The sequence below is a fragment of the Bos taurus genome, chromosome 7 (assembly GCF_002263795.3).
Source record: "Bos taurus isolate L1 Dominette 01449 registration number 42190680 breed Hereford chromosome 7, ARS-UCD2.0, whole genome shotgun sequence".
Lineage (NCBI taxonomy): Eukaryota > Metazoa > Chordata > Mammalia > Artiodactyla > Bovidae > Bos > Bos taurus.
In genome coordinates, this window is record NC_037334.1 from 64,927,857 (window position 1) to 64,940,794 (window position 12,938).

At 41.8% G+C, this 12,938-nt stretch overlaps 1 protein-coding gene and 1 pseudogene across 4 annotated transcripts in view; both read left to right on the forward strand.

The window, feature by feature from the left end:
- Positions 1-12,938, forward strand: part of GRIA1 (glutamate ionotropic receptor AMPA type subunit 1) — a 348,888-nt gene that overhangs the window by 156,130 nt on the left and 179,820 nt on the right.
- Positions 6,632-7,646, forward strand: LOC100140426 (adenosine deaminase-like protein; annotated as a pseudogene).

Sequence of the window (12,938 nt, forward strand, 5' to 3'; positions counted from 1 at the left end):
GAACTAAGATCCTGCATGTCATGCTGTGGCTGAAAGAAAGAAAGAAAGAAAAATAAATAATCTATGGAGAATTTTTTTTTAATGGAAAGATCTGGACCTGTTTCTCATTTGAAAAATTCTGGCTAAAGCTGAGTGACCACTGGCAGGATGAAAAATGTTCTCTCGCCTGCCCATTTGTTCCTTTATGCTTCCTGCCTGGCCCCTGAGTCTGCAGCTCACTGCAGCCGTGTGCCTTGCTGGAAAAGGTGACAGACCAGGACTTCGCAAATGGGAGCCTGTCGTCATGATGCTGCTTTTAACTCATTGTGTGGCCTTGGCTGACTCACTTTCTCCATAGGAGTCCTAGTTTCTCATTTGCAACCTGGGAGAATGCACATCTTATCTGCCTCTAAATGACCTTGGGATGATCTGAAATGGGAGAGTGTAAGCCCCTGAATGCCAGCTGCAGGAAAGTAAAGAATTACTGCTATCTGTTGATTTCTATTATCTACTGTCCCCTTAGTGGGGATGAAGGATCCCAGAACAAGATCTGATAGGAAAAAATGTCTGACTGCATTGGCACACTGAGAATGGATGGGGAGAGATGGTTCCATGGTGAGAAAAGCATATGTAACAGAAGTACCAATGAACTTGCTGAATCTGCAGTCTTGCTCAGGGAGCTTTGGGACCATGATAATTTAAAGGCCTTGTTATTAACCACTTCCACTTTACATTTATGAAAATATGGGCTCAGAAGGAACATGGCTTAGAATCAGATCTGCGTATCAATCCTAGCAACATTCCTTAACCTCTCTGAGCCCCTGTTTCCTCATGCATAAAATGGGAATGCAAGAATCTGTCTTATAACACATTATGAAGATTCAGTAAGATAATGCGCTTTTGTTACCTAAAACATATTGTAAATATCCATTAAGTGACAGCTGCTGTTATTAAATGAGGCATATGCTAATTGAACCACTGGCAAACCAGGAAGTAGTTAAGAGAATAAGACGTATTGCTAGTGGATAGTTCCCTACAGGAAAAGAATTTTTCATCAACCAGATGGGGCTCCTTTGCCTTCCCATTGCGCTGAGGTACTTCAAATCAGTATTCTTCCTAGCATTTGCTACAAGAAGCATGAGACACCCAACCATACAAGCCCAAGTTAACGGCAAGTGCTGAGAGTCAGAGGTGGTATTATTAATATTATAAAGCATTTGCAGAGTTGAACTGGTGTGTTTCCCCTTCAAAACTCCTTAAATATTGCCCCTACTCAGCTGGGAATGAAAAATTTGGGCTCAGAGAACACTTATTTATTTTCCCTGCTTGTCATGCCTCTTTTTACCAGCAGGTCTGAATATCAAGGCAAAAGTGTTCAAGCTCCTCTGGGCTCCTGAAGGCTGGAACAAATTACAAATTCTTGGAGCCAGTCCTTCTTTTGGACTAAACTCCTTTTTCTTTTCCTCTTTCCCAATAAAATTTTCAGTTCCAGAGAGTCCCTTCTCTCACCCACTCCTCTCCTAATGCAATTCTGTTTGATTTCCACTGAGCAGCTCCTGAAAGGAGCTGCTGAACCGTGTGGCGGCCAGCATTTCAATTCCTGAACACCCGGAGCTGTTTCAGATGCTTCTGTAGATCCAGCAATCTTGCATTTAACCAAAAAGATTGACACAGCATTTTCCCCCTCCCCAGCATTTCCAGCTCATTAGTCTTACTTGTCTTCCACAGAAAGACTCCCTTGGTTTGGTTTCCTGCCAAATCAGTGAACTTATACAAATACATGCATAAGTCAAACACACCTACACACGCATAGATGTAATAGGTACTGAGTCTGTACCGGCGGTGAATATTCAACAGTTCATTTCTAGACTTCATGTCTCCACTGAAGTTTTAGTCACTTGCTCTTTTCTTATCTCCCCGTCTTCTTCTTCCCTCCCCTCCCTCCCCACTTCTTTACTTTCTACTTTTCCCAGAAACTGCCTCTTTTTTTAGTAGTAATTATAAAATCTCATATTCTTCAATGTCAAAGAGGTTTGAGAAGCTTTCTTATACAATCCTCTCACTAGTTTTGAGAAATCTGTGTGCTGGAAGGGAATCCATGTGCCATCAGTGGTTTTTCTTTGCCTTTAGGAAAATTTTCAAGCTCGACAGGCATCACCCAGCACTGCAGGCTCGGGCCCTCCATACTGCATCGGCCACTTCTCTACCTCAGTCTCCACACAGTAACCACACAGATCCTTCAGTTCCTGCCTCAGGGCCTTTTCACATACTTTTCTTTCTTCCTGGACAGTCTTTCACACCTGAGCACACACCTCTTCTTCACCACTCTACATTCTATTTATTCCTTAAATCTCAACTCAAATGGTACTCAGACCACACACTGTTCCCTGTTCATTTCCTTCCTGGCACTCATCAAATTTATAACTACATATTTAGTTGTTTAATGTCTCTTCACCTATTAGAAAGCAAGATCTCTGGGGCTAAACACCATGTCTTGTCCCTTCCCCACTCTACTTCTTCAGTGCCATATACAGTGCCTAGCACTTGACAGTAACAACAGATCGTAACAAGAAACTTAAAAGTGCATTCAATAATTAAATGCACTTAAAAGTGCATTCCAACATACTGTAGGTGCAGACAAATACTGCTTGATTCCACTTTTAGAAGGTGCCTAGAACAGTCAAATTATTCATAGAGTCAGAAAGTATACTTACTGGCAGATGTCAGGGGTCAGGGGTGAGGGGAGCGATGAGGACTTGGTGACTAACAGGGACAGAGTTTCAGTTTAGGAAGGTGAAAAATTTGGGAGATGAATGATGGTGAGAGTTGCACAGCAGCGTGAATGTATTTAGTGCCACTGAGATATACAGTTAAATATTGTTAAAATCGTATGTTTTATATGACTTTTACCAAAATTTAAAAAAAACATTAAAAAAATCCAGTGAATTTTTACAGTAAGGATCATGGCTGAGCTATTCATATTCCTATCAAATGAATAACTATTGCTTATTAAAATATTTACTTGTGATTATCTATGTTTTGCTAGACAGCCAAAGGATATATGGTTTATTTTGTTATCTTAATTAAAACCTATTCATTCTGTTTCTTTTGTTGAATGTATACATGGTGTAACATCTAAATGTGATCAAATATGTCTCAGATCAGTCACTTTACTGCCTTATTAAAAACATGAAAGTAATAGTGTCTAACATTTACTGGGACCTTGCAAGTTTCAGAAACATTGGTCTAAGACTTTTATATGTATTAACTCAGTTAATACTTACAACTATCCTATGAGGAGGGTATGATTATTATCCCCATTTTGCAGGTAACAAGACTGAGTGGTAAAGTCACCCACCCATTATTACACAGCTAGAAAGTAACAGAGCTAGTTTCTAATCCAGGCAATTCTGACTCCAAAGCCTGAACACTTATCCAGGCCATGCTGTGTCTTTATGAAGTGTTCCATTAATATTCATTGAAAGAGTAAATGAAAAATTTATCCAAATTGATTAGCAGCAAAACTGAGGTTAAAACTTAAATTGCTTGATTGATAATCCACTCCTCTTTCTATGCAAACAGAGGGCTTCTCAAGAACTGCTGCTAAGTCGTTTCAGTCATGTCCAACTCTGTGCGACCCCATAGATGGCAGCCCACCAGGCTCCCCCGTCCCTGGGATTCTCCAGACAAGAACACAGGAGTGGATTGCCATTTCCTTCTCTAATGCATGAAAGTGAAAAGTGAAAGTGAAGTCACTGAGTCGTGTCTGACTCTTAGTGACCCCATGGACTGCAGCCCACCAGGCTCCTCCGTCCATGGGATTTTCCAGGCAAGAGTACTGGAGTGGGTTGCCATTGCCTTCTCCTCTCAAGAACTAGCAGAATGCAATAAAAAGAGAAAGAAGAAATTAACAAATTGGTCTGTTGCTGGTAATGACTATGGGAGGGACCTTGTGTTGTAGATTGTGGAGTGAAATGGAAATCATCCTTTTAGATTCAAGCAGGACCTAGTGGCAGGTAGAGAAACACTGAACTATTGAAGAGGACTTAGGATAAGGAATTACATTCTCTAGAAACATGAAGTGGATTTATAGTTATTATCACCAACGATTCTCATATTTTTCAAACGTGTTTATGAAGTATAAGCAACCATCAATTTTATGAGAGTGCTGGTCAGAATTCTATTTAGGATGAAAGCTCCAGCTGAGTGCCTTGTTCGCTGATGCAGCCACAGCATGTGGAGCATCGCCTGGCACATAGTAAGTGCTCAGTAATATTTATTTAATGAGTTAATGGAAAAGGTACATCCACAAATCCATCAGCGTGTCCTCACTGAGCACCTGTTATTAAGTTTATGCAGTCAAGGCACAGTAAGGCTCACAAAGAAAAATAAGTCAGATTCCTTTCCATGGAGATGTCCTAATCTAGGTGGACCTCATAACCACCACCACTATGAGTAAAAGTCACCATCTTGGGGGTGTGCTTTGTCTATATGCTGTACTATGTCCCTTTACATATTATGTCATTTTCACACTTCTAACACCCTTAGGATAATGGCATTAGTACTAGACTCCATTTGTAGATGTAGACACTGAGGTTTAGAGATGCCAATTCCTTGATCACAATCACAAAGCAAGGAACTTGTGGCACCAGGATTTGAACTCAGCTCCATTTGACTCTGGTATCAACTATGCCAAATGCATTTATCCCATTATTTCCAGGTCACCACCTATGGGTGAGAGGCATGTTGGGAGTACCAGTGTTTGCAGCATTAGAAGGTGGGGGCAGAGACAGAGACAGCACCACAAGAAACACCACTCAGCCTCTCCAGGTCTACATATGCTGCTGACCTGGATCTGAGATACTCCATTCTTCCCCTGCCACAACCCTATTGGTTGTGTAGGACAGATTCAGTGACTCCCCTTCCTGGTAGCCTTCTCAAACACTGTAAGATCAGGTTAGCTCTGCCCTCCTTCACGACCCCTCATTTTAATACTTCTCATCCCACATTCTAATCTCATGTGTTCCCCACCCACTATTCTTTGAGTTTTTCCAGGAAAGTGTTTTATCCTTTCAGGGCTAGTACAGTGCCTGACCTATAGTGTGTCATTTCCTAAATATTTACAGAATAAATGAATTTTGGGTAGAAAGTGCCGCATATGGATCCAACCAAACTATCACAGAATTCAAAGGAAGGAATACATTTTAGGGTGCTAATTAAAACTCCAAGTAAAGAACTGCTGAGAAGTTGGGTGAGATGCTCACGCAGTGCTGCACTGCACATGTGTGGACCTAGTGACCTCAGCAGATGAGTGGTGTGCAATGTGGTCCTGGCAATGTCAACATGGTGAAGACATTCTGCATGTACCTGTTCGTGACCTGGGAACTCATGCTAGGGCGCTGCTGTCACTGGTGCTCAGTACTGCCCCTGCCCTATGCTGGGGGCCACAAGGTCAAGATCAGGAGAGAATCAAGAGTGGAAGTCTATCATGGTGATGAAGCTGAGCCCAGAGCTGCATGTACACTACAGTTCAGTTCAGTCACTCAGTCATGTCCAACTCCTTGCAACCCCATGGACTGCAGCACACCAGACCTCCCTGTCCATCACCAACTCCCAGAGTTTACTCAGACTCATGTTCATTGAGTTGGTGATATCATCCAGCCATCTCATCCTCTGTCATCCCCTTCTCCTCCTGCCTTCAATCTTTCCTAGCACCAGGGTCTTTTCCAATGAGTTAGTTCTTTGCATCAGGTGGCCAAAGTCTTGGCGTTTCAGCTTCAACATCAGTCCTTCCAATGAATATTCAGGACTGATTTCCTTTAGGATGGACTGGTTGGATCTCCTTGCAGTCCAAGGGACTCTCAAGAGTCTTCTCCAGCACCACAGTTCAAAAGCATCAATTCTTCAGTGCTCAGCTTTCTTTATAGTCCATCTCTCACATCCATACATGACTACTGGAAAAACAATAGCTCTGACTAGATGGACCTTTATTGGCAAAGTAATGTCTCTGCTTTTTAGTATGCTGTCTAGGTTGTACATGTTGTCATAGCTTTTCTTCCAAGGAGCAAGGGTCTTTTAATTTCATGGCTACAGTCACTAACATCTGCAATGATTTGGGGGCCCAAAAAAATGAAGTCTCTCACTGTTTCCATTGTTTCCCCATCTATTTGCTATGAAGTGATGGGACCAGATGCCATGATCTTAGTTTTCTGAATGTTGACTTTTAAGTCAACTTTTTCACTCTCCTCTTTCACTTTCATCAAGAGGCTCTTCACTTTCTGCCATAAGGGTGGTGTCATCTGCATATCTGAGGTTATTGATACTTCTCTCAGCAATCTTGATTCCAGCCTGTGCTTCCTCCAGCCCAGCATTTCTCATGATGTACTCTGCATATAAGTTAAATAAGCAGGGTGACAATATACAGCCTTGACATACTTCTTTCCCAATTTGGAACCAGTCTGTTGTTCCATGTCCAGTTCTAACTGTTGCTTCCTGACCTGCATACAGATTTCTCAGCAAGAAGGTCAGATGGTCTGATACACTTAATCTTATCAAAATGAATGGAAGTAAAGCAATCTGAAGGAAATTTAAGACCACAAAACTTATTGAACTGAAATACTGGATTGGCCAAAAAGTTTGCTCAGATTTTTCCATAACATCTTATAAAAAAAAAAACCAGGATGAACATTTTGGCCAAACCAATACATCATACTCTTTATACCAAGAATAACAGTGTTGTGAGAAAGACCATCCTGCTAAGTCATGATGGAGGCGGAAGACAAACAGCAGCCCTGGAAGACAATCTTTCCCTTGGAATTACCTAAAATGGAACTTCATTTTCATCTGAGTGGATCCATTAGTTCTAATGCCATGAGGAAATTAGTACACAATAAACCAGGTCTTAAAATCCATGACTAGATGACTATGATTAACAAGGGAAAGAAAAGAACTTTGGAGGAATGTCTCCAAAAGTTTCAAAGTATTCATCAGCTTGCTACTGAAGAGATGTTCATGGCCACAAGAGATGTTATTAAAGAATTCACAGATGATGGTGTCAAGTGCCTGAAACAAAGGAACACACCCAGAAAAGAAACTACGGAATGACTGAAAAGACTTATGTGGAATTTGTACTTGATACTATAAAACAGTCTGAAAAAAGAGAACAGAGACACTGATGTTAGGTATTTGACAGCAATCAACAGAAGAGGTGGCCCTTCAGTAGCCGAGGAGACTGTTAAGCTTCCTGAGGAGTTCTTCCTTTCTACTGAGGACACAGTTCTTGGGTTTGACCTCAGTGGAAACCCTATGGTAGGACAAACAATATTCCTTGGAACTTTTTTAGAACCTGATAAAACATATCTTCATTTGCCATTACATTTTACAGAGATCCCAAAGCAAAAAACTGAAGGAAGGATGGATGGATGGATAGATGGATGGATGGATGGATGGAAGGAAGCAAGCAATCAATGAAGGGGGGGAAGAAGAAGGAAAGGAAAGGAAATTAGGGAAGGGAAAGGAGGGGAAGAAATAAGAAAGAAACTTATGTATTCCTGGATCTGCCTCCTGATAGAATTAGCCATGGGACATTTCTCAGTTTCCCTGAGGGAAGATCCCTGGATCCAGTGGACTTTGTAAGGCATCGCTAGATACCACTGGGTAAAGCTTAGGGCTTCAGTTCCCACAGCAACGCTCTGTTCCTCTTGCCCCACCCCCAGGTTGCAGTTCATATGGAGAGAAGTACTGTTTTAAGAATATATATGTCATTTAGAAAAAAAAAATGATTTAAAGTAGAGTTGGGGGTAAAGTGGTTATTAAGACTCCTGTCTGGAGGTTTGGACTATGTTAACCTAGGAAAGTTATCCTCTCTGAGCCCCAATTTTTACATCTATACGGTTGAGATGACAAAAATTACTGCTGGGAAGTCAAAATGAAGCAGTACATTAGGAACTCATCTGAGCGCTCTGTCCTTTGTAAGTGTTCAAATGTTTGTCATGGTCACTGCTGCTGCTGTTGCTACTTGTCTTCCAGCATTATTATTAGGCAAAATTGGGAGAGTAGGCATTTTATGCAGAAGTGCCCTTCTGAGGAAATGAAGAGACGTGAAGAAATGTCCTGCCCTCAGGTATAAAGATGACTCGAGGCGTCGGCAAAAAAGGCTACAGGTATCTCATGCTGAGAGAGAGAGACTCCTCTGAACTGAGGAATCAAATGCTCAGAAAGTAAGAGAGCTGGTGAAACCATGCTCCATTCTTGTTTTAAAGAGCTGAATGTCAAAATGAAGAGCCCAACATAGGAGCCCAATGCGTGTGTCTTTTCCACTAAACACACAGCTGAGGCACAGTGACTGCCATTTTGTTCTCAGGAAATGATCCCCTGGGAATGTGGGCTGCCGTCTCTTATTCTTTCTGGAGAAGAGTGATGTGTCATTAGACATCTTTTCATCTAGAAGAGTGATACCAGCTCTATGTCTAACCACCTAGTCTTTTCCAAAGGCTGCCCAAACAGAAATGTGAAAAGATGGGACTTGGTCCTTATGCCTAGGATTACGGGAGAGTGGGTGTGCTGGTATAAGTGATCCTTTAATTGGCTCTTTTTATGAAAGCTGGGACATGCATAGAACCTATTAGGAGGTTTTCAAAATATGTGAAATTATTTAGCTACTTACAAGATAGATCGGTTTACTACTTTCTCGAAGATGCCATTTCCTGACGATGCTAATTATGGAGGCATTTCAGAATAATGACCTCATAAAGTTCAAGCATCTGTCTCTGTGTGCAGACTTAGATAACACACAGCTATGACCTCACTCAGGCCAAGGGCAGGTCTTAATAGCTTGAAAGGACTGTGGTCAGAAAAGGAGTTTGGCTTAAACTGTTTTCCCTCTTAACTGTTTAATAAAAGGAAGTGTCTCATTGCAGTTGCTTATTTCCTCCATGATTCCATGGGGTTAGGGCCATGGTACCTTCGGGTCATTAGACAAAATGAGAGTAATGTCTTGGGATAGATTGGGAACCCCAAAACTCAGCCTTGTACTCCAGTCATTGGAACACTTTGGTTATTTTATTCCATCACACTGGTCATTTAGAGTTGAAGAGTCTAAAGATACTAGTCATTTCTAAAGGCTGATTAGGGCATTTTCCCTGGGGAAAGAGCTTCTCTACAGAGGAATTCCAAGATGTCCAAGAAGATGGGCTCTGTGTTTATTGAGAGACAGGAGAGGTGTTCAGGCAATGACAGAGCCCATGGTACTGGGGAGTAAAACGAACTGCTGCCCATACGTAACGGAGGGTCGGAGGCAGAGTGAGGTAATGCGAGCCTTATAAAAGCAAAAGGCAAAACTAGGACCATCCACTTATTTAAAATGGAAAAAGGAATGTGTGTTTTTATCCCAATGCCCATCAAATTTCTTTTAGGAAAAAAGAAGTGAGAGTAGGAGGAAATTAGGCGTAGGAAAATATTATACAATTTCTTGGCCTTTCAAGCATCTTAACATCTGAGGCAGGTCAGGAAAACCATGGTGGAATGAAGAATCTGGATTCAGGAAACATAAACTCAAGTGTAGATTCTGCAGCTGTCACCTGTGTGACTTGAGGACAACATTCCCCTGCCCCTCCAGCCTCCACCCCTTGCCTTTCATATAAGGGAGTTAGATCAAACCTCTATAGGTTCTGTCTTTTCTGGCATTCTAGGGTATGATAACAAGCTAAAACAAGGATCCTGTTTTCCAATGTGTAAGACACAAGAAAAAGTACACAGTGAAGTGACCTATAAATTTTGCTGAACTTTAAATGTGAATTAGATGCAAACATGGAATTAAAAATTAGCATGAAAATCATTATCCTCTGTAGTTTAGGAAGTACAATGCAGTTGCTTTGCAGTGGGAAGAATGAATTTTGCACATCCTGAAATAAGCACTGAAAAATGTTAGAAGAGATAGACGCTACAGTAGTCTAGGCTTTTTCCCCCTTTGTTAAGACTTTCTTTTCTCATTTTGCATCCATGGTTAGATGGGGGACAAACATCCTTGAGATTCTACACGGGTCAATGGTACAAGGATGTAGAAGAATGTCAGGTCACCTGAGCACAGTCATAAGTAATGACATCATACATAGGTTTATATGACCCAGATGACCTGAGGATATACAGCCTCTGGTCAACCTGAGGTAGTATCTACCTGTCCTGAAAGAAAGGAAAGTTTATGCAATCGTTACACTTGAACTTGAGCTGAGAAAACAGCCTTGGAGACGGGAATTCATGCTTACTGAATGCCACAACATATGTTAGCATTTGACACATTTTGTTTCATTTAATCCTTATGCTAAAAGCACCCTATCAGAATGGGGCTGATGCCCCGGTGGTTCGGTGGTAAAGAATCCACCTGCAATGCAAGAGACACGGGTTCAATCCCCAGATCAGGAAGATCCCCTGGAGGAGGGCACAGCAACCCACACTGGTATTCTTGCCTGGAGAATCCCAAAGACAAAGGAGCCTGGTGGGCTACAGATCATGGGGTAAAGAGTCAGATACGACTGAAGTGACAGCATGCACACAATCTATCAGAATACAGTTTTTAAACATTGTTTGATTTTTTGATTCCTATTTGTAAAATGGGGACGTGAAACCTTGACGAAGGTAAGTAAGGTCTTACAGCTTGTAAATAATATTGGATTGGCCAAAAAGTTCACTCAGGGAGCTTATGGAAAAACCCAAGTGACCTTTTTGGCCAACCCAATATAAGCTGAAATTGAAATCTTCCCTGACTCTGAAGCCAGTCCTCCTCCACAGTACCTCATCACCTTCTGAAATCCTAGTTTTCATTCTAGTTCTGCCTTTGTTTGACTGTGGTACCTGAAAAATAACCACTCAGTTTACTCATCTGTTAAAAACCACAACCAGCCAATTGACCAAAACAGTGACTATTTGGCCTCTGTTCATCTTCCATGGTTTGTGGGTGGACATTACAGTACCACATTTAATTCTCTAGGAACAGCGCCTCTGACAGTCATGAAATATGGTGGCCCTCAACTTTAAAAGGTCCTTGTACAACCTGAAACTATATGTAAACTGTACCATATATTTATATATTGGTAATGTTTTTGAAAAGAGTCCAAAGCTTTCCTAAGGTCTCAATGGAATCCGTATCTCCAAATGCTTTAGAACCTTCTGATCAGTAGATCTCCTTGTGATATCTTCTAGCTCAAGCATCTGTAACAAACTGAAATAAATTAAGGTTTGGTACATGAAGGGACTTCAAAGACAGAATTTACACTTGCACCAAAGATTATGCAATGTCATGGAAACAGACCTGGCAAAGAATCGAGGACTCTGGATCCTGGCTTATTCTGCCTTGTCACTCAAAGAGATGTTAATTCCCTATCTCTCCTCTTGTAAACAGTTATTATAAAACCAAATGTGATAATATGGATGAGAATACTCCTGAAAATATAAAGTTTCCTGCAAAAGTATGACATTAACTGTGAGATATTAAAGTATCAAGTCGTTTCACTAGTTGTCAACTGAGAAAGAGGGAAGATTGTGAGCTCCATCAGCAAAATTTAGAAGCCCTGCTTTTTCATCCTTCAGCAAGGTCTTACATCTGATACTTATGTGTAAATTTCCTTGACTTTAATGAGAATCAGTTGCGAATACAGCTTGCAGGGTTCAGATGGAGATCATCACCAATCTGGGAGCTGATAAATAGAACTTAAGTTTCTTCCCTAGACAACAGTATTTCATCGTTTTTTAAAATCTCCTTTATTCCATGAGGCAGGGGTTCTTAAAGAATGGTCCAGAGTCAGCATCATGAGCATTACTCAGGATCATGTTAGAAATGCAAATTCTCAAGCCCCACCCTTGACCTACTGAATCAGAAATTCTAGGGGTGGGCTGTTCAGTCTGCATTTTAACATGCTGTCCAGGGAATTCTGATACACTACAAGCTCAAGTTTGAGAACCACTGTCATAAGTGATTATCCCAGGACAGACCTCCTGGGCTACTGTGTTGGTTATGGGAAGTCGAAAGAGAATGAGAGTTCCAGTAACCTGGAAGAGGATCTAGCACAGCTCACTAAAGGGCAGAACACGACGGGGCATGTTCAGGGCTCCCCTGGTGGTCTAGTGTAAAGAATCTGCCTGCTAATGCAGGAAACACAGGTTTGACCCCTGGTCTGGGAAGACCCCATATACTGTGGAGCAACTAAGCCCGTGTGCCACAACTACTGAGCCAGTGCTCTAGAGCCCAGGAATCGCAACTACTGAGCCCATGTGCCTAGAGCCGGTGCTCCGCGACAAGAGAAGCCACCACAATGAGAAGAAGCCTGCACACTGCAACTAGAGAAAAGACCCTGCTCGGAAACTAGAGAAAGCCCACGAAGCAGGAAAGACCTAGAACAGTCAAAAATAAATAAACATAAATCTTGAAGTGCAAGTTGAGGGTGTTTTCACAGGTCTAAGTGAGGCAGCTACACTCAGTCTTATGCAAACAGAGGTTTCTCAGAGAAAGAAATGCCTAAATTTAGGTTTCCAAAGGATGAGAGAACTGGTCATTTTAAAGCGGAGAAAACTAAGATTTAGGGCACTTGGACAACTGTACTCCAGGTCACACTCTGCAAGCAAGAGGTAGTGTTGGGATTTGAATTCAGGTCAGTCCAATTCCAGAGTTCTTGCTTTTAACCACTACAGTTTGGCTGGAAAATAGGTTTTATCAAGCCTGTCAATCCTGATAAATTGATTATGGCTTCCAGGAAGGCTGGTGATGAGGACTCTGAGACCTGGGCTGGCTCAGCAGGAAAGGATGCCACAATCAATTAGTGATGTCTGCCTTGGGTACAGAATAGGGGAGTGTATGTGTCATGCATGCATTTGCTGACCCTGCACCGCAGGGTACTGCCTCCAGGACTTAGCACAAAGAGGGACAGACCTGCATAGCTGTCTCTTATTCATGGAAGATTGTCTCTGAC